Source organism: Halichoeres trimaculatus, unplaced genomic scaffold (genome assembly GCF_033239565.1).
Source record: "Halichoeres trimaculatus isolate MK-OKI-2021-1 unplaced genomic scaffold, fHalTri1.1 fHalTri1_scaffold_15, whole genome shotgun sequence".
In the NCBI taxonomy this organism is placed as follows: domain Eukaryota; kingdom Metazoa; phylum Chordata; class Actinopteri; order Labriformes; family Labridae; genus Halichoeres; species Halichoeres trimaculatus.
In genome coordinates, this window is record NW_027437193.1 from 34,317,033 (window position 1) to 34,337,585 (window position 20,553).

At 42.2% G+C, this 20,553-nt stretch overlaps 1 protein-coding gene across 3 annotated transcripts in view; it reads right to left on the reverse strand.

Annotated features, from left to right (window-relative positions):
• The window catches only part of LOC141803786 (disks large-associated protein 1-like), a 124,539-nt gene extending 114,555 nt beyond the window's left edge, over positions 1 to 9,984 (reverse strand). For all 3 annotated transcript variants that reach the window (XM_074687786.1, XM_074687787.1, XM_074687785.1), the window contains exon 1: positions 9,845 to 9,984. The gene's annotated coding sequence lies outside the window, so the exon portion shown is untranslated. The remainder of the gene's footprint in view (positions 1 to 9,844) is intronic.
• Positions 9,985 to 20,553: the final 10,569 nt, after the last annotated feature.

A 20,553-nucleotide genomic window follows, 5' to 3' on the forward strand; every position in this document is an offset into this window, starting at 1 on the left:
TAGCAAACGCCAACAGACGCTACATATTCTGCAGCAAATGCAAACAAACGCTTCATATACTGTAGCAAATGCCAACAAACGCTACATTTTTTGCAGCAGACGCCAACAAACACTACATTATCTGTAGCAAACGCCAACAAACACTACATATTCTGCAGCAAACACCAAAAAACGCTACATATTCTGTAGCAAACGCCAACAAACATTACATATTCTGCAGCAAACACCAAAAAACGCTACATATTGTGTAGCAAACGCCAACAAACACTACATTTTCTGCAGCAAACGCCAACAAATGCTTCATATTCTGCAGCAAAGGCCAACAAACGCTACATTTTTTGCAGCAGACGCCAACAAACATTACATATTCTGCAGCAAACACCAAAACACGCTACATATTCTGCAGCAAACACCAAGAACGCTACATATTCTGCAGCAAACGCCAACAAACATTACATATTCTGCAGCAAACACCAAAACACGCTACATATTCTGCAGCAAACACCAAGAACGCTACATATTCTGCAGGAAACGCCAACAAACATTACATATTCTGCAGCAAACACCAAGAACGCTACATATTCTGCAGCAAACGCCAACAAACATTACATATTCTGCAGCAAACACCAAGAACGCTACATATTCTTCTGCAAACACCAAAACACGCTACATATTCTGTAGCAAACACCAACAAACACCACATATTTTGCAGCAAACACCAAAAAACGCTACATATTCTGCAGCAAACACCAAAAAACGCTTCATATTCTGCAGCAAACAACAAAAAACACTACATATTCTGCAGCAAATGCCAACAAACGCTACATATTCTGTAGCAAACGCCAACAGACGCTACATATTCTGCAGCAAATGCAAACAAACGCTTCATATACTGTAGCAAATGCCAACAAACGCTACATTTTTTGCAGCAGACGCCAACAAACACTACATTATCTGTAGCAAACGCCAACAAACACTACATATTCTGCAGCAAACACCAAAAAACACTACATATTCTGTAGCAAACGCCAACAAACATTACATATTCTGCAGCAAACACCAAAAAACGCTACATATTGTGTAGCAAACGCTAACAAACACTACATTTTCTGCAGCAAACGCCAACAAATGCTTCATATTCTGCAGCAAAGGCCAACAAACGCTACATTTTTTGCAGCAGACGCCAACAAACATTACATATTCTGCAGCAAACACCAAGAACGCTACATATTCTTCTGCAAACACCAAAACACGCTAAATATCGTAGCAAACGCCAACAAACACCACATATTTTGCAGCAAACACCAAAAAACGCTACATATTCTGCAGCAAACACCAAAAAACGCTTCATATTCTGCAGCAAACAACAAAAAACGCTACATATTCTGTAGCAAACGCCAACAGACGCTACATATTCTGCAGCAAATGCAAACAATCGCTTCATATACTGTAGCAAATGCCAACAAACGCTACATTTTTTGCAGCAGACGCCAACAAACACTACATTATCTGTAGCAAACGCCAACAAACACTACATATTCTGCAGCAAACACCAAAAAACGCTACATTATCTGTAGCAAACGCCAACAAACATTACATATTCTGCAGCAAACACCAAAAAACGCTTCATATTCTGTAGCAAACGCCAACAAACATTACATATTCTGCAGCAAACACCAAAAAACGCTACATATTGTGTAGCAAACGCCAACAAACACTACATTTTCTGCAGCAAACGCCAACAAATGCTTCATATTCTGCAGCAAAGGCCAACAAACGCTACATTTTTTGCAGCAGACGCCAACAAACACTACATATTCTGAAGCAAACGCCAACAAACGCTACATATTCTGTAGCAAACGCCATCAAACACTACACATTCCTAAACATTTCACAATGACTGAAGTTGAAGAGGATATTTCTGTTACAGTCTCATCCTAAACTTATCAGGGTCAGACAGTTACATCCTTAGAGTGTTGTCTGTGACTGCACTTCACAAATACACACACACACACACACACACACACACACACACACACACACACACACACACACACACACACACACACACACACTTCATTTTGAGTGGGCAGAGGAGGAAGGTGAGGAGGAGCTTTTATGAAGGAGTCAGAGTGGCCTTGCCTCTAAAGTAACATGAAGGCAAAGTTTCTGTCAACTTTCAAGATGTTAGACACACACCTGAGAAGCCACCTCCAGGTGATTCCTGGAAAAACACAACCAGCAGCTAAGCTAAAAGCTAACCACCACATGTCAACAAAAACAAGCTTTTTTCATCAGCAAAGAATTCACGTGGCTATAAATGACTTAATTTAGCTTGAGATGTTGGTCTGTGTGTGTGTGTGTGTGTGTGTGTGTGTGTGTGTGTGTGTGTGTGTGTGTGTGTGTGTGTGTGTGTGTGTGTGTGTGTGTGTGTGTGTGTGTGTGTGAGTGTGTGTGTGTGTGTGTGTGTGTGTGTGTGTGTGTGTGAAAGAGAGAGAGAGAGATAACAGAGATTAAAGCAAAACAAAAATCCAGAAAATGACTCAAATAAAAAAGAAAACAGGTAAAGTAAGCAAAAACAATGAAAGTATCTTAATCTTCTGCTGAAGATCAAAATTGAGCTGAGTGGTCGAGGATACAGCAGTTTGGAAGAGAAATGGATGATTTTACATGGATGTTAAACTTGATTCAGTAAACACCGATAGTTAAAGGTACAGTCTGCATGATTCTACGACAAAAATAAAATGTCAACTTGTACAGGAATGATCCTGCTCAGTTGTCTCCTCTGGGCCACAACACATGTGTCAGTGTCTGTGTCTGCCTCAAGCCCCTCCTCTGTCTGTATGTTGGTGTTTTGGTAATATTGGGACGCTTTTGAGCGGAGAGTAGACGTGGTTACATCAGCGTGCCCTAGTGCACAGGTGACTTTGCTTGATGACATTAAGTGGAAGAAGGTAATCAGAGCAGCTGCGATAGTGGACGTAGCATGGAAGACGAAAGACACGGGGTTATGTTTTATGTTTTATGGTTATGTTTTATGAAAAGCCTCGTTTCTATTTTTTATCTCAACAAAAATGTTTTGTTAACCAAAATAACCCTGCACGTTTTGTTGTCTTCCTTTAAAGTTACATAAAACAAATAACCTGTTTTGTCAACTAGTGCTTGTTGCAAACTTAATATATATACAATAAAATATTTTGCAAAATCATAGCTAGAGCCCCCCCCCCCCAAAAAAAAAAAGTACATGGTGCGACCGAATCATGTGCTGGTGCGACCAACTGAGAAAGTTGGTCGCACCAGTGCTACCAGTGGAAAAGTTAGTGTAGAGCCCTGTCACTGGTAGGTTAGCTCACTACATTTTCCAAGTAGGTTGCCCAGCAGTGGTGAAACGTGTTGGTTGAGATTTCAGGGGTCCTCTCTGACATGGATCATAAGAGCAGGGATTCACTTCATGCTCAAGAATGATTAAAAATAAAATGACCCTGCTTTGTGCTCTGAATGTGATTTGTCCCCTGTTGGGACATGAAGTGATCAAAGCTTATACAGGAAAGGAAAGCTTTAGTGAGTCAGTGGAAAGTCTGAGTAAGAGCTGCCTCAGCTGCAGCCAGCTAGCTGCAATGCTAATCCAGCTACAGGGGTTGCCTCAGCTGCTGCAAACTTCTGCACACACAGTGACACCTGTGAGGACACGGTTTCTACATGTGACCCTGTCAGACACCTCGTCTTTGTAAAATCACAGAGAGTGTGACTTGGATAAAATTAGCCTCTGGAAGGTTTCAGACTTTAATATTTTCAAGTCATCCAAAGACAAGTCAAGGTCAAAGCAGGGCATGAAAGCACTGATGGGAAACAGCTTTTTGTGTCCTCTCTGTTTGGTAGTTTCACCAAGCAGAGTTTAGGCAGCTCTGCAACACACACACACACGCACGCACGCACACACGCACGCACGCACGCGCACGCACGCACGCACGCACGCACACACACACACACACACACACACGCACGCACTCAGAGCAGCAGTGAACCAGGTTAGGCGAAGACGATGTGTTACTCAAGGCTTTTAGTGGTTTAGTGGGAGTTCTCCTGGCGTTGTGCCAAAAAGAAAGGTTGAAAAGAGGAAAATAGAAATGTGTTCCGAAGATTCACGTAACAGCTTTAGCGTGGAAACACTTTGGATTGTTGCCCGTTGTGGTGACAGAAGCCTGGAGGGTAACTCAGGGGAAAGTATCACAGAAAGTTAACCTTAGCTTTCTAAACCTGATGCTAGCACAGTTCATGTACGGGGAACAGGAAGGACACAGAGGACACAGGGTAACACGGTTCAGTAACCTTTTGTGACCTCTACCAGAGCAACTGTCAGCTAACACAAAGACGCACCATCCATGAATCTTTGCAGAGCTACTGGAAGTTTAAATTAGAGACACTAAAAAATACCAGCGACGTCTCTGCTCTGTCACAGCACAAGATCTGAATGGTTTCAATACAAGTCTACACGTTAACTCACACTGACTCCTCTCTACTGAGTCCTGTTGTTAACACATGCTGGAGCAATGACCCATCAGTTTGCACAGGACAGCAAGTAACAACAGCTCTACCTAACTGTTGATAAATATCTTACCTCGTGGAGTTGGATCTGTTAAAAAGTTGTCTTGAACAAAGAAAAGGAGAGTTAAAAAAAGATCTGATCTCCATTCATTTCAAACACACACCTTGTTCAGAGTCACGTCTTCACAATTGTGTGTACAACTCCAGGTCCATTTCAACAGATAGAACAGAATAGAACTTTATTTGTCATTGCAACAAGTGCAACGAAATTGCATCCTCCGCTGTTCAGCATCTATAAGCTCTGCTTCAGCCAAAACCCTTTTTGATCAGCCTGTTACATTTTTGATGATTGTGATTGTGAAGATTTCTGATGCTGCTGATCAAAATAAAATGACTTATACATTCATTGACTATAAAGTTCTTCCAAAAAAAAGACTTAGACTGAAGGGAAATTTAGGAATAAAAGACCAAATTTTAAAAATGTCCCAAAAATGTGGGAACATCGGGCTGACCCTAAGCACACAACTGGCGTGAGTTGACAGACCAGGGAGCATGTGTTCCAGTTCACGGCTACAGCCTCAACCCTAAAGCTACTGCTGTATCACCTGCATGTAAACAAGGCCAGACAGTCAGACTAGTCAGAGTGTAAGTTCTTAACAACCTGGATGTTAATCTCTCTGAAACATTTAAATCTAAAGTCTCTTGTCGTTGGTAAACAACAAAAGGGAAAGAGTCTGACTCGGAAACCAACATGTGACACCCCACCACCCACCACCCACACACAAACATACACACACACACACACACACACGCACACACACATGCAGACACACACACACACACACACACACACACACACAAGCCTTGTGGAGCCCCCTCAGGCAGCTGTTGCTGAGTTTTGAATGATCACCCTTTACATAGAAATATCTCTCTTCATCTGGCATTTGTCTTTCTTCAAACTGTTCCCATAGATATATAATCATCATTAATTTTCCAAGCTTTCATTCCTGCACATCAACCCCTCAGAAGTGTTTTCTGTTGTCTAAATGTGTCCATGCCTCTTCAGTCGTCTGAACCACAGAGATTAGTGGCGTGAACAGACTTTCTGTGAAGTTTTGAAGGAAACTTTGAGCCTGGAATGAATCCTCCTGGTTGCAGACTGACTGACTGACTGACTGGAGGAGTAACAGGCCGTTCAGACAGAACTTGTCGTGTCAGATTCTAAGTGTCAAGTTGCACATTGTGTTCACACGAGACGTGTTTTCTAGGCAGCACATCAGAAGCAAGACCTGTGAAAGTACAAACATGGATTGACTGCGACACTACCAATGACTCATCAAACAGCTAATGTATTGAAATAATCTGAAAGTCAGAGCCAAACTGTTCCCTCACAGCACTTCAGGAGGCCCGAGGAGAGGAGGAGGAGAAGAGAGGAATGAAACAGCACAGCCTCCTCCTCTTAACTGCTCCTCTCACAATGAGGAGCTGCAAAGCAACCTGGGACTTCATCTCCTTCCACAATGAACAGAGGAGTAAATGGGACACCATGAGCAGGACTGACAGTCCATGTTATCATTCAACAACTGATTCACATCAAAGACTGACTCCATCCCCACCTGAGGAGGGGGTCCACAGGCACCAGGATGATGCTCTTCTTAGTATGAAGGAAACCTTAAGGAGACCAATGTTAACCTATTTCATCCCAAATCTTTAACTAGCAAATTAAAGGCATGCATTTCATTCCTATAAGCTCCCAATTACATAATATGTATGATTTTTTTTCTTCATTTAATCATTTTATTCTCAGTTTTTTTAACATAATCATTAGTATTACTTTTTTATATTATATTATATTATATTATATTATATTATATTATATTATATTATATTATATTTGTTTTTATTGTTATTTATTTTACCATTACTTTTCATTCATTTATCTTTAAACTACTTATCCTGTTCAGGGTTACAGGTGGCTGGAGACTGTCAGAGCTGTCCCAAAGGGAGAGGCAGGGCACACCCTGGACTGGCTGTCAGTCAATCACGGGTAATATCACAGATATTATTATTATTGTTATTGTTATCATTATTATTATTATTATTATTATTAGTAGTAGTAGTAGAAGTAAAAGATTTTTTATTTTTCATTTTTATTTCTTTTCTTATTTTTTCATTGAAATTTAAACTTGCTACCCAAATCAACATTTCAAGGGATCCCAGAAGTTAAAAAGAAAAAAGTGGTATTACTTTGAAAAATGTTGCGAGAAATCATTATCATTGATAAAACAAATAAATATGCTAAAACATATGTTGTAACATGAGTAAATAAGTGGAATAAAATGACACACAGTTCTTCATCAGTGTTTTTCAAAGAGTAGAATGACAGAAAGTTTTGACAAATGTATTTTTTTACCGTGTTTCCAACCAAAGCTCAGCCTTTGGATGACCCAACCATAGGGAGGAGTGGAGTCATTCAGAGAAGATGTGTCACTGAGAGCCTCATGAATCCTCTCCTGACAGCAGGTTAGTGTAGGTGATACATTTACTCCATCTACAGAAGTCTGACCCTGCAGCTAACCTCAACATCCATCATACGTGAAGCATGTCCACCATAACTGCTTCGGCACAGCGGCAATTGCAGGCAAGAGCAGAAACCCTATATAGGTAATTCAAATCACTAACAAGTGGTTTTAGTTTGTTTATTTCAATAGTAATATTAGTTTTGGATGAATATGTTACAGTCATCAAAAGATCATATCATAGTAATGTGGCTCAGGATTTTAAATTTCAGTAAATCTGGGTTAAAAATTCAAAAAAATATTTCAGAGGCAATTAATGAGATTTCTTAATTAGATTTGTAGTGTAGTTATCAAAGATTTTAAGTTTGTTTAAGTGTATATTAAGATTAATAAAATCTATTCTATTCTATTCTATCCTATTCTATTCTATTTTATTCCAGCTTGTAAAAGAAGTGCCATTAGATAAATCCCTATAAATGGCTACTCCTCAAGAAAAGGCACAACGTGTGTCAGGGTTTATTCAGACAAACTCAGACTCAGGGAAACTTCAGGGTTATGTTAAAGATATCCTGTACTGAACAAAGAAATGGGATGTGTCTGATCTGACGCAGAGGATCATCAATGCCACCCCCTCTACTGGGGAGGCAAAGCAACGGCCAACAAGAGACCGAGTATCAACTAATGGTGTCCACGTAGAGGTGTATTAGATCAGTTAAGAACAAATTCATTATCTATTCCCCATTTTGTGACAATTTACACACGTTTGTCGATTTGTTTGCTTTTGTAGGGTTTTTTTCTGATGTAAAGATTTTATGGACACCCTGTATTAAACAGTTGGGGACAGCTCAAGAAGTGATAACAACAGAGATGGCGAAAGTTCTCAGATTCCTTACTTGATTAGAGGTAAAATACCTATGTTAAAATAACAACTCGAGTAAAAGTAAAAAGTACGGATCCAAATATCTACTCAAGTAAAAGTAAAAAGTACAGGCTCTAAAATGTACTCATAAGTACTTTTAAAAATAAGAAGTATTTCTGTTGCACGATTCACTGGCTGCAAAGCTGTTTAACACAGGATCATTTATGTAAAATCTACTTTATGAATGTTAATGTTCGAGCAAACACAACCTTTATTGTAATGTACTTCATTGTATACTCCTTTAGGCAGCTGTATTGTACACTTAAGGTTAACACATCACACTTTGGAACTCTGGATTTTGCTTCTTAACTATGGTGTCAACCCATGCTCATAGGCCCAACTCTTCAGCATCTTTTTCAATAGCACTTTTTAATAGCCAAACCAGCTGACATGCATTGGTGTTGCAGCGCCAAAAAATAAAAATATATATATATGTGCTTAGGCTTTAGGCCTATATATAATGTAACAAGCCTTTTGGAGAGTTGTAAGGAGGAGAAAGTACTGATATTTATGTGGATAATCCAACCGAGTAAAAGTTAAAAAATAAATAAATAAATAAATAAATAAATAAATAAATAAATATAGTAGTACAGGAACGGAGTATTTGTACTTCGTTACTTGCCATCTCTAAATAGCACCATGGACCACCTGTACTGTAGAGTTTAGGTGTTAGTATGAGTTACATCAGTGAACGTTTCCTCAGGTTGAGCGCTTTGACTTTGAGGATGAAGTCCAGGGTATGGGAACTACGGCTGGTCCCCACGGCTGGTCCCCACGGCTGGTAGAACCATGAGCTATGACCGTGACTCACTTGTGACTTGTTCCCCGCGCGCACTCTCAGTGTGAACGTGAGGGTAAGAAGGAGACATTCTCCTGTTGTCTCGCTGAACGTTGGACATGCTGGGATCAGCTCGTCCCCTCCTCCTCCTCCTCCTCAGCCACAGGCGGCACTGACGCTGCCTCCTCTGGGCGACAAACTTCCCACTGAGGCGGAAGATTCAGAGCGCACACCCCCACCGAACATTTCTGCAGCACACAGCACTTCTGACATCACATGCGCCTCCTCAGCTCGGGCTCTGCTCACCAGCGGTCAGTGTAGCAACCGCATGAGCTTCAGACTCGTCTTGCCTCCATAGCAACCCAGCTTCCAGCTGTGCATGCACATCTCTCCCCCTCTCCTCCTCTCTGTCGGCAGCTCGGAGGAGGGACCGCAGCCTGTGCTGGGGACCGCTGTCACCAGGTCCGCGACTATCGAGTCACATTTTAAACCGATTATGGTTTTTACAGCTTCCAGCACAGACCCGCGTCTCAGGTGTTCATTCCATCTACCTTCGTGGAGATGTCGCCATACACTACAGCACTGCACCCACGCTGATGAGGTTTGGGCTGATCGACAACACAAAATGTTCTGCTGTCACGGTATCAATCAGTCACAAACTTTGGCTCGGATAAAAATAAAAAGATAACGAGACTAAAAAGACAATAATTCCCTCCCATTCACTGCTAGAGAGCATCCACCAGATGAGACTTAAATTCATTTAGCAAGGACACATCTAACTGAGATGTGGAAGGCGACAGCAGCGTGAATCCCCCCACGCGCAACAATGGCACGTATGAGGGTTTCTGCTGGAGCTTCTTCCATCTCTGCAGCTGAGAGCCAAATGAAGCAAAGCGCCGTTAACGGTGACTCCAACGTCACAAACCGTTCAGTTTCTAACAGACTTCCAGCGCCGGCGCTCGGCTCACCGGTGTGACTCATTCCTCTGACAAACAGAGCTGGTTCCGCTAAGCTGTTGAATTCCGAGCCCGTGACGCGCTCGAACCTGGACCTTATCAATACACGGACCGGAGCCCCGCTTACCTCTCGCAGCTCTTCACTCCATCGCTGAACGGAGGCACCGGCTGCTAAATCCAAAAGCACGTCCGCTACTGCAGGCGAGGCGACCACAACAGAGTCACTGCTGGAATGTGTGTGTGGAAGTGTGTGTGCGTCTGTGTGCGTCTGTGTGCGTCTGTGCGTGTGTGTGCGTGTGTGTGTGTGTGTGTGTGTGTGTGTGTGTGTGTGTGTGTGTGTGTGTGTGTGTGTGTGCGCGCGTGAGTGAATGTGGGGGCATCAAGTGGCGCAAGCCTGCGGTCCGTCAGCGGTACCAAGTTAGCTATGGTAACACCGGAAACGGTGAGTTTTCCCCAAAAAATAAAAGTCCACTAAAAGATAATTCATGATAGGATATGGTAACAGATGGCATCGTTCAGACTGTTTAAACTCGAAGTGGTCAAGGCATTATTACTATAAAAAAAACACGCACACTTTAAATTTTCCACCCTGTCATCTGTTGACTGCAGTTAAAAACACCCCCACCATGGGACAGTTCTGCAGGTTTACATGCTGACAGGAACCAGTTTAGGTGAACTCTTATCAGATAAGGAATTTATGTTGGAGAAACAGTCGTTGGGATTCTTCTCACATTTTTCTCACAAACTTTCACATATTTGATCTGTGCCAAGATTAACAATATATATATATATACATTTTTTTCAACTTCATTTAAGCCACACCCCTGCCTACTGGTCAAACGCAGTATTACAAAACTCTGTGTGGAGCTAGCTTTACCTGTGTATAGATGCAGCTTTTTATTTTTTTTCAAACATGGACAAATGTTGTAATAGTCAAGCATCATTGTTAACTTACATTTCCAGCTGCACTGCATCCAGAAAGTATTTATAGCACTTTGCTTTTTCCACATTTTGTCATGTTACAGCCTCATTTCAAAAAGGAATTAATTCATTTTTTTCCACAAAATTAACACAACACCTAATAATGACAAGAAAAATGTTTTGTTTTTGTTTTTTTGTTTTTTTGTTTTTTTAACTTTCACAAATTTTTAAAAAATAAAAACTATGACACATGTACATGAGTACATCCAGCCTTTTCATCCAGCCCTTACAGCCTTTTCTCAACACTTTGTTGATGCACCTTCAGCAGCAGCTACAGCCTCAAGTGGTTTTGAATGAAATACCTAAAGCTTGGCTCACCTAGCTTTGGCCAGTCTGGACCATTCGTCTTCACAGCACCTCTCAAGCTCCATCGGGTTGGACAGGGAGGGCCCCACAGCATGATGCTGACACCGCCATGCTGCACAGAAGGGATTGGGGGTTGGAGATAAAATCAAAAACGGATACATCAGGACTTTTTGTTTGACAATATTAAAATTGTGATACTATGTAAAAAAAAATAAATAAATAAATAAACTTTTATTTCAAGTTTAAATTTTTCATTTCAGTTTTTTTATAAACTGGATTGGAAAAAAGTAACCAACTTTCTACAGCAGAGGGGGAATTGTTTCTCTCTGACTCACATGATGTGTATTCTATGGAAAAATATGGCTACAGATATAATCTGTCAACAGTCGCAATTTAAATCAAACCTACAACCCAAAAATCATAATAGAATCAAATTGTGAGAATAGCACATCACCCCAGCCCTAGTAAGGATGGTATGGTGCAGGTGATGAGCCTGGTTTCCTCCAAAGAGTTCAAGTCTTTGTCCAATCAGAGCAGAGGATTTTCTTCCTCATGGTCTGAGAGTCCTTCAGGGGCCTTTAGGCAGACTCCAGGTGGACTGCAATGATCCTTTTACCAAGGGGAGGCCCGATTTAGGCCTGACTGGTGGATTTCTGCAGAGATGGTTGATTTAAAAAAAGAAATAAAAGAAAAGAAAAGAAAAGAAAAGAAAAGAAAAGAAAAGAAAAGAAAAGTTTTGCTCGCGATTATGGGGTGTTGTGTGTAGAATTTTGATCATTATCAGTAAATAAATGGATTTTTTTCTCCAAAGCATTTATTTTGAAGGCCTGGGCAGCCGTCTAAAGGTGTTACAGCATCAAACTTCACACAGGCTGATTCATACAGCTGACAGTGAGGCAGAGAGGAAAGGATGTTTCATCTGTTTGTCCCTTGTACAGTGGAGTCATTCAAAGGACTTCATGTCTCCATGTGTACTATAAGAGAGGACACCATGGCGTGTTTAAGTGGATTTTCACATTATATACTTGAAAGAGAGATCTTTGTTCCTTACATTAGTTTTGCTCCTGGAGGAGAGAAGACGGCTGTCATAACAAGTCACAGCCGTCACTTTGATTCTGTGTGCTGCTGAAGGACACAAGCATCTGTGGAGCATTTCATCCAGGATTCACTGATTTAGATTTTGACAGGTAGTGCGGAGCTTTCTTTGGAGGTCAGAGGGTCAGACAGGTACTGTAAAACAGGAGCCATTTTTACAGTCTGCTTTTGAAAGAATATATATCCTATGTAGACATGTTTTTATTAACAATACTATACAGATGTGCTTTTACTAACTTGGTTGTACACATGTGCTTATTGTTGGGGTATGTATTGCAGGACACTTGAGGGGGTCTGGGGATTCCTGGGATTTTATGGAGCACACAGAGTAGAGAGTGACCACAAGTGAAGTTAATGTTTACATCCAATAATGAACAGAAGTAACTGTGTAACACTAACAACGCAAGTCAGTTATTACTTTTTTAGAGTTGAGGTGTTTCAGTCGAAGTGAGGAAGGTAAACAATTAAAGGAAGGAAGGAAGCAAGAGATGTGTTTCTACCAGTTTCTCAAGAGATAAGTGAAGGGGGCTGATCACCCACTTGATGAATGCCAGTCACAGACAGAGACAGAAGACGGCCAGCAGCCAATAAGAGGGGGACAACACCTGGAGAGCCAATAAGATGACTCAACCTACATTCCTTAGAGAAACTCTGTTAGTGACTATATATTGGTGCTGAGGGAGAGAGTCAGGGTCAGTCTCATGAACTGTCTCTGCAACATGTAGGGAACAGGGAAATGAGGCTGCACCAGAGATCTCTGTAAATGCAGATTCATGACCTATTGTTAATAAATTTGTGTTCAACTGAGAACCAGGACGCCTCCTGATCCTTCCCCATCAACGAACTGCGCGGAAAGAGGTGAGAGGAGAATGGAGTCAGATTAATAATTTCAAAGTATTTTGGTCAGAATGATAGCATCACATCTCCAACATGAAGTAGTTTAAATATTGGAGAAATTTAGAGCTAAGACATCATTTTGAGTGACAAATTATCTGTGAGGTACCCTGTCAGGATCGCAGTGTGGGAAACTGACTGAGGTGAACAGTAAAAGGGACCCTGCAAGGCAGTGTGGAAAAGTACCCTGTCAGGATAGCAGTGTGGGAACATGACTTAGTGCATGGTTAAAGGTACCCTGTAAGGCAGCATGGGAAAAATAGCTATGTCAGGATAGCAGTGTGGGAAAATTACTGAACGCCCAGTTAGAGGTACCCTGCAGTGTGGGAAAACAGTAGAATTGACACTTAGATGTATACCATACACCTCACCTCATTTCCAACTGTTTCCACGTTACTAAACAGGACAGCTTCTCGTTTGGTGGCATTTCAGTCACTTAAGTTGGTTCACTTTTAGACTCAAGTCAAGGGCTCGATTCACATTCAGCCAACCATCCAACCTCTAGTCTTGAAGTGCCCTTGACTGAGGAATGGTCCTTCAAAATCCAGCAGCAGGGGTCAGGACTGAAATCCTCTTCTCGGAAATGAGGCACCAGTATAGTCGTGATGTTGGATTTCATACCCAGGACTGGAAACAACAGTGTGGTCACAGAGAGACCATAGACCACAGCGTGTGGTGAGAAATGTCTTCATCTCCTGTGAGGAGTTTTGATCTGCTGATGAAATGGACTGTAATGATTACTGATGGCTCTGGATGAGTCAGGACAGCAAACAGGACTGATGGTTTCTCTACATCCTCGTGTCTTAATGTGGCCCAGCAGATGACAGTCAGAGTGAGTGACAGCGTGATGAGGAAGCAGGGATCCACACTGAGCCATGTTTTCAGCCAGTGGTTGAAATTCATTGTGAAAAACAGTTAAAGCCTTACCCACAGGGGGCGCCAATGCCAACACAACCTCAAAGTGTCTAACCGGGTCTTCAAGTCTTTTAATTCAGATCATTTTCAGATTCCTTAGCATTCATAAAAGGGCGAGTTTAACATATTGATTGAGGTGCCTTTTGAGTATATTTGTAACAGTGTGAAACATGTTCTCCTTGCTCATATTACACAACTTCAAATGAGATTCTCAGTACCACAACCGGTTATTTCAACACACTGTTTTTCAGCGTCTGTGGTCAGGAACACAAATCCATTAACGACTCGCAGAAAAGTAGTGTTTGAAAGAGATCTTCTCTCTATTCATTTGCTTCCATAACTCATGCACGCCTTGGCACAAGTGCTCATGGGAAATGGAGCGTTTGTGATTCTGACCTCAGGTGTTCAATGCAGTCAGCAGCAGACAGATCCTTACAGAGAGTTGTTAAATAATATGACACACGTGTTTTTGTCAAAGCTGTGTCTTTTTCCTGAACCAGGTGAGGGGGATCCAGGGGTGCATCTCAATATGTTAACTTTGTGCCTCCTCCGTCCTCTCTGCTACGGCACAGCACCGGAAGTACTGTCTCAGTCACCATTTTGAAGACTGTCCCAAAGTGATAATTGTGCTCAGAGGAGAGGGGAGAGAGGAGAGAGGATGGGGGAGACTGATCGGAGGAGCTTCGATCGAGGAGATATGAGAGTTGTCTTTGTGGAAGATTTTTCACTAAGTGACACGCTCCCATATGGAATATCACTCTCTGATGAATGATGGACGCTGCAGCCGCTCAGACTTCTCTACATGAAACTTCACAAACACAACAGAATTTAATGAGAGAAAAGACGAGCTGAGGATAGGCACAGAGGATTGTTCAAAACTGATCATAAATCTGGTAATAAAGTGTTTGCTGTGAGTTTAAAGCAGAAAATACTGAATACAACTATCATGAAATCAATGTAACAGAGGATTAATACAGAAAACTGACTAATGAATAATATCTTTCTGAGGCACAATAAGCTGGGTTATATGAATTAGCTTCAGAGTTCATGATCTAAATAAAGGCTAAATAATTCATAAATAATCTAACAATTACACATTTTACGGGTAAAGTGATCCATGAGCTTCTAAACAGCGCACAGAATAAACAGAGAGCAGGTTTTCTTCATGGTAACGTGTTTGTTAAACTGGTTAAAGGAACAGACAAAGCTCTGTTACTGTTTCTGTTTGATCAGAGTTATTACAGCGCACATGTGCAGACACACAAACAGCTGTTAGAGCTGACTGACAGATGATCCAGAGGTGATCAACTGATGCTGTCATCACTGAAACACGTCGCTTCATGTGACGCTCCGGAGGAGAGGATGTTCCATTGCTCTAAAAACGAATCTCCTCCATCCTCTCTCCTCACTTTATTTCCTCATCTCTCCATCATCTCTGCTGGACTAGGACACAACGCAAGTGGAGGAAGGAAGGATGGAACTTTATTGCTTTGAGATGCACCGCAGGTTAGGTTTAGTAAAAAGATAAATACTCAGGTAAACTTCAACCCGAGGTAGATGCAGTCATAAAAATGAGAAAACCCTCAGCATGATGAAAAGCTCCCACTCCGACTGTGTTTTGAGAAAATATCACATAGAAACATAAAAACTGTGTAGGTATTCATCTGTGTCCTGTTTATTTTGGGCAGTGGTGGCAAACACCTGACACTGGTGGTGGTCAAACAGGACCAGACTTTACTGATCAGACCAGAACCAAACTGGACTGATCTAAACCAAACCACTTGGTGGAAACAGGGAATTTGACTCTTGCCTCAAGTGGACACTGGAGAAACTGCAGGTGTAATCTGGAGCACTGCAGGTTGCTGTTTGGTTTGAAAGGAGTCTCATACTGGTGCTCTGCCTCAGTTTTCAAACCAGCCCTAGGATGATGTTTTTTTTACTTCACTTTTTAAGGCTGAAGAGAAAGAGACGTACTGTGTGAAATATAGGAGTCAGTGTGTTTACCTGCACTCTGTGTAAATCTTAGATGAACATGGGAACACTTGGTACAGACTTAACCCAACATGCGGTCCCTCAGTGCCCACATATGGATGTTACCCTGAACGAATGTGCACATTTGTTCCTGTTTGTTTAATGCTTATGAGAGCATTATGAGAAGCTCTCACACCATGCTCCCAGTCTGCTCTCCTCCACAGGGATCAGCAGGTTTTATGTGGATCTACTGTGTTTGCAGTAAAAGCCCTAAATCATCTGAACAAGACAGAAAAGTGTGTTTTCATCCACTGTGTGAGCACAAACTCAGACTATAGGGTTTAAATCCTTTTTAATGAAATGCTTTGCATCGTGCTCAGAAAGAGTCACAGCAGATATCCCTCTCTGATCCAAATGTCCACACACCACAAGATGTAAACACACAGCCCTCCATACAGGGTCTCAGCAGGATGTTATAAAGAGTGTCTAATCGTGTAGTCTACCTGCTCAAAGGGTCTTAAATGAAGGTGGATGGTCTCATGAGGCGGTGCACATAAACAAAAAGATACACTGGCTGTAATTTTACGGTCCAGTCATCAGTAATTGAGAGGTGATGCTCTGCCTCAGTGACCCGTTCAGTAAGGGACCAGCAGCTGTACGTGTCCCCCTCATCACTCAGGAACTACCTACAGGTACAAACAGGTAGGCCTTCACCAAACCCTTCCTCTGCAACCATGTTCTAATCCAAACTACTGGGCAAATTAACAGGAAACTGAACATTTCTGTTTTCATATAAGCGGGGCTGTCCAAGCTTTATTCACAGAGGGACACATTTAATTCAGTGAAGGAACCAGGGCCCTGCAGCTCTTACTGACAGATTTATTTACTGTTAAAAAAAAAACATCTGAATGCTTTGTTTGTTTGCTGTTCCTTTTAGTGATTTCAGTAAAAAATCAGTCACTAAGTGTGCTATAACATCCTCCATTAGGTGGTGATATGGACAAAACATGTCAGGATGTTTTTACGTCAGGATCAGGATCTGGATTTTATCAGGATTGTTTTCCAAATTCAGACTGTTTCAAACTTCAAACAAAATATTTAGGCCCTGCTGCTTGGCTGCTCTGAGAACTCCCAGGACCCTGAGCACTCTGAGGACCCTGAGAACTCTGAGGACTCTAAGGATTCTTAGGACTCTGAGGACTCAGAACTCACAGGACATTGAGGACTCTGAGGACTCTGAGAACTCTGAGGACTCTGAGGATTATAAGGACTCTGAGGACTCAGAGGACTCTGAGGACTCTGAGGACTCAGAACTCTGAGGACTCTGAGGATTCTTAGGACTCCAAGATCTTTGAGGACACTGAGGACTCTGAAACTCTGAGATCTCTGAGGATTCTTAGCACTCTAAGGACTTTGAGGACTCTAAGGACTTTGAGATCTTTGAGGACTCTGAGATCTCTGAAGACTCTAAGGACTCTGAGAATTTTGAGATCTCTGAGGACTCAGAACTTTGAGATCTCTGAGGACTCTGAGATCTCTGATGACTCTGAGGACTCTGAGATCTCTGAGGACTCTGAGATCTCTGAAGACTCCGAGGACTCTGAGAAATTTGAGATCTCTGAGGACTCAGAACTTAGAGATCTCTGAGGACTCTGAGATCTCTGAGGACTCTGAGGACTCTGAGGACTCTGAGATCTCTGATGACTGTGAGGACTCTGAGAACTCTGAGAACTCTGAGGACTCTAAGGACTCTGAGATCTCTGAGGACTCTGAGATCTCTGAGGACTCTGAGGCCCCGTTTACACGGAGACTCCCACAAAGATTCTTCCTTTGCGTTTTCAAAAGCCACCCGCGTTTACATGAGGACGGCGCGAAAACGATCCGCATTCATACGACTCCAGGAGGAGAACTCTCCTCTTCTCTTCTTTCTTTTTCTGCCGTTTTGTTGTGTGAGACGGTCGGCAATCCAACCATAACGCGCATTACCGCCAACTACTGGCTCAACTGGAAATGTGGCTGAGCGCGGAGCCTTCACCTGAAACTGCGAGTGCGCATGCGGTGACGTCAGCGTTTCACCCTGAGACGCTCCGCTCTGTGTTTACACGAAGCTGGATGGAGGAGCGGATTCAGATCTTTCCACTCCGGGGAGCGTTTTCAAAAGTTTGCGTTTTCACTGAAAACGCAACGTGGTCTCGTCTAAACGGAAGGCCAAAACGCAACGAAATGTTTGCGGAATCGACCGTTTTCGGCGTCGTGTAAACGGGGCCTGAGATCTCTGAGGACTCTGAGATCTCAGAGGATTCTGAGATCTCTGAAGACTCTGAGGACTCTGAGAATTTTGAGATCTCTGAGGACTTAGAACTTTGAGATCTCTGAGGACTCTGAGATCTCTGATGACTCTGAGGATTCTGAGAACCCTGAGGATTCTAAGGACTCTGAGGACTCCGAAATCTCTGAGATCTCTGAGGACCCTGAGGACTCTGAGGACTCTGAGGGACCTCCCTGAAGAGCTGCTGTTGTTCTATAAATGTGGGGCTTAAAGCTTCTTCTCTCAGGGCATCATGGTGTGGTTTGAAGCTGCTCTGTGTTTGGCAAAAAAGCACTTCAGAGAGTCATTAAATGAGCCCAGGGCATTATCAAAGCAGCACTTTAGGCCTGATGATAAGTAATGTATCAGAGGGGACAGAATGTTCACCACCAGGTCCCTCTGACCCCCTTTACCCAAACATCGCCACACTTTTAATCCCTGCTTTAGCAGGAATGCTGTTAACTGATGGTGTTTTAACCCTTCTTTATCATGTTTTCTCTTGTCTCTTTGTCTTTAACGTTGTGTTTTTATACCGCTAATGGAACTGCTTTTATAATTGTGCTCTAACACCAGCTACAATAAAAATAAAGACATTTAAAAATAGTTTTATTCCTAGTCTACAAATCCACTGGCATCAGCTGTGAACTATAGCAGACCATCAGAGGAGAGCAGGGAGGTCTCTGCTGTCCCTCACTGAGCCACAGGGTGGCAGCAGATCTCTGTTTTACTCTCTGAGCTCTGCTCTCTAAAGCTGTAGAGTGTTGAGAAAGAGCTCAAGAAAAGTTAAAATTAAAGTGGAATAAAACACCTTTTCTCCAGATAAAATCTTAAAGTTTAAACCAACAGGTTCATCAGTGTGACTGTTCTCTGTCTCACCTTTAATTACAAACTGGAATTACAAAGCAGAATATTCATATATTATCAGAATTAAAAAAGTATGTCCATAAAAAAATGAAATGAGAACAGAAAGAACAAAATGAAACCATCCCAACATTTAATTCCTGATATCATCTGCATTATAAATCACCATGGTGATGGAGGAACATAATGAGAGTAAGATTTTGTTAAGGCATATTCACAGGAGAAAAATCCCTCAGTCCATTAACTTATTATCAACATGTGAGGTCAATGTCCTCCTGGTTTTATAACTAGTTCTCCTCCAGTCCACAAACTTAGAGACTTTAAACATTTTCAAAGTCAGAGAGTGAAAAACTTCTGCTGAACATGTCAGAAGCTTTAAAGATCACAATTTGAGAAACACTGTTTTACACCATTGAACCTTTGCTTTGGTAAGTTACTAACTCAGTTTTTAACAAGAAGAAGTACATCAACTGATTTTAATCTCAGAGGTGAAAATAATCCAAAATGTATGAGGGTCAAAGTTGCTTTCTTCTTGAGCGTACAGTTCTTGTCTGACAGGCAGGTCTGTTGGTGGCTGGATGCACAGAGAGAAAAGCTCCACTGTGACCAAGGACCTGGAAACACTAAGCTCAGGCAGAAGAATCCTCTCTTTGTGAAGAGATTTTACCCTCTGCAGGCTTCATTTCACTTCACAGCTGAGCGTGCTTGCATAGGTCTGCTATCAGATTAACCCTGATCTGAGCTGCGCGGGGGGGGGGGGGGGGGGGGGGGGTAACACTGCAGAGGATCAGCTTGGTTTCGTACTCATGCAGATCTGTCAGTGTTTCTGCAGTTTGACATTAAACTGTGTCTTTGGTCTGACCGTCTGTAAAAATCAAAATATACTCTGGTCAAAAGCAGCCACTGACACAGGAGCAGTTCATTATGACACTGAACTTAGAGGGCTCTAATTTCGTGGCGCAACGCAGGGGGCACAAGCCTGGCGCACCCTGCGCAGTGCTAATTTTGTGGGGCGCACCGCCGTGCGCTGCCAATTTGACAATTTGGTAGACCGTCTGCGTAGAGATGGGTGTGACGGCGCACCAGGGGGAGGTGTCAGCAGATTCATGTTTGCGCAGTGACAATTTCGTGCCAAAAAAAGTGCGCTGAAAGCTCGCCAGCTCCAACCTGGTCTATCCTTGGCACAAAGCGGAGCGCACCCTCCGCAGCTGTAATTTGGGGACAGGCGCACATGTGCACATGTCATCAAAGCCTAAGATGCAGGTTTCCAGAGTGTCAGGCACATTTTAATGCAATAAACAATCACAGCAATCACTTTTTAATGTAACTGTCTGAACCAGCATATACATTTATATCTGTATCAACTGTCCCGTCACATCTGATGTCAGATTAAAGCCGTTTGTCATAATGGAAAGTTAACCTGACGGCAGCTGGAAGTTTGATGCACATCTTACAATAAAACAATAAACAGCCTTAACATCTGATACTGAGTATATATCTGGCTT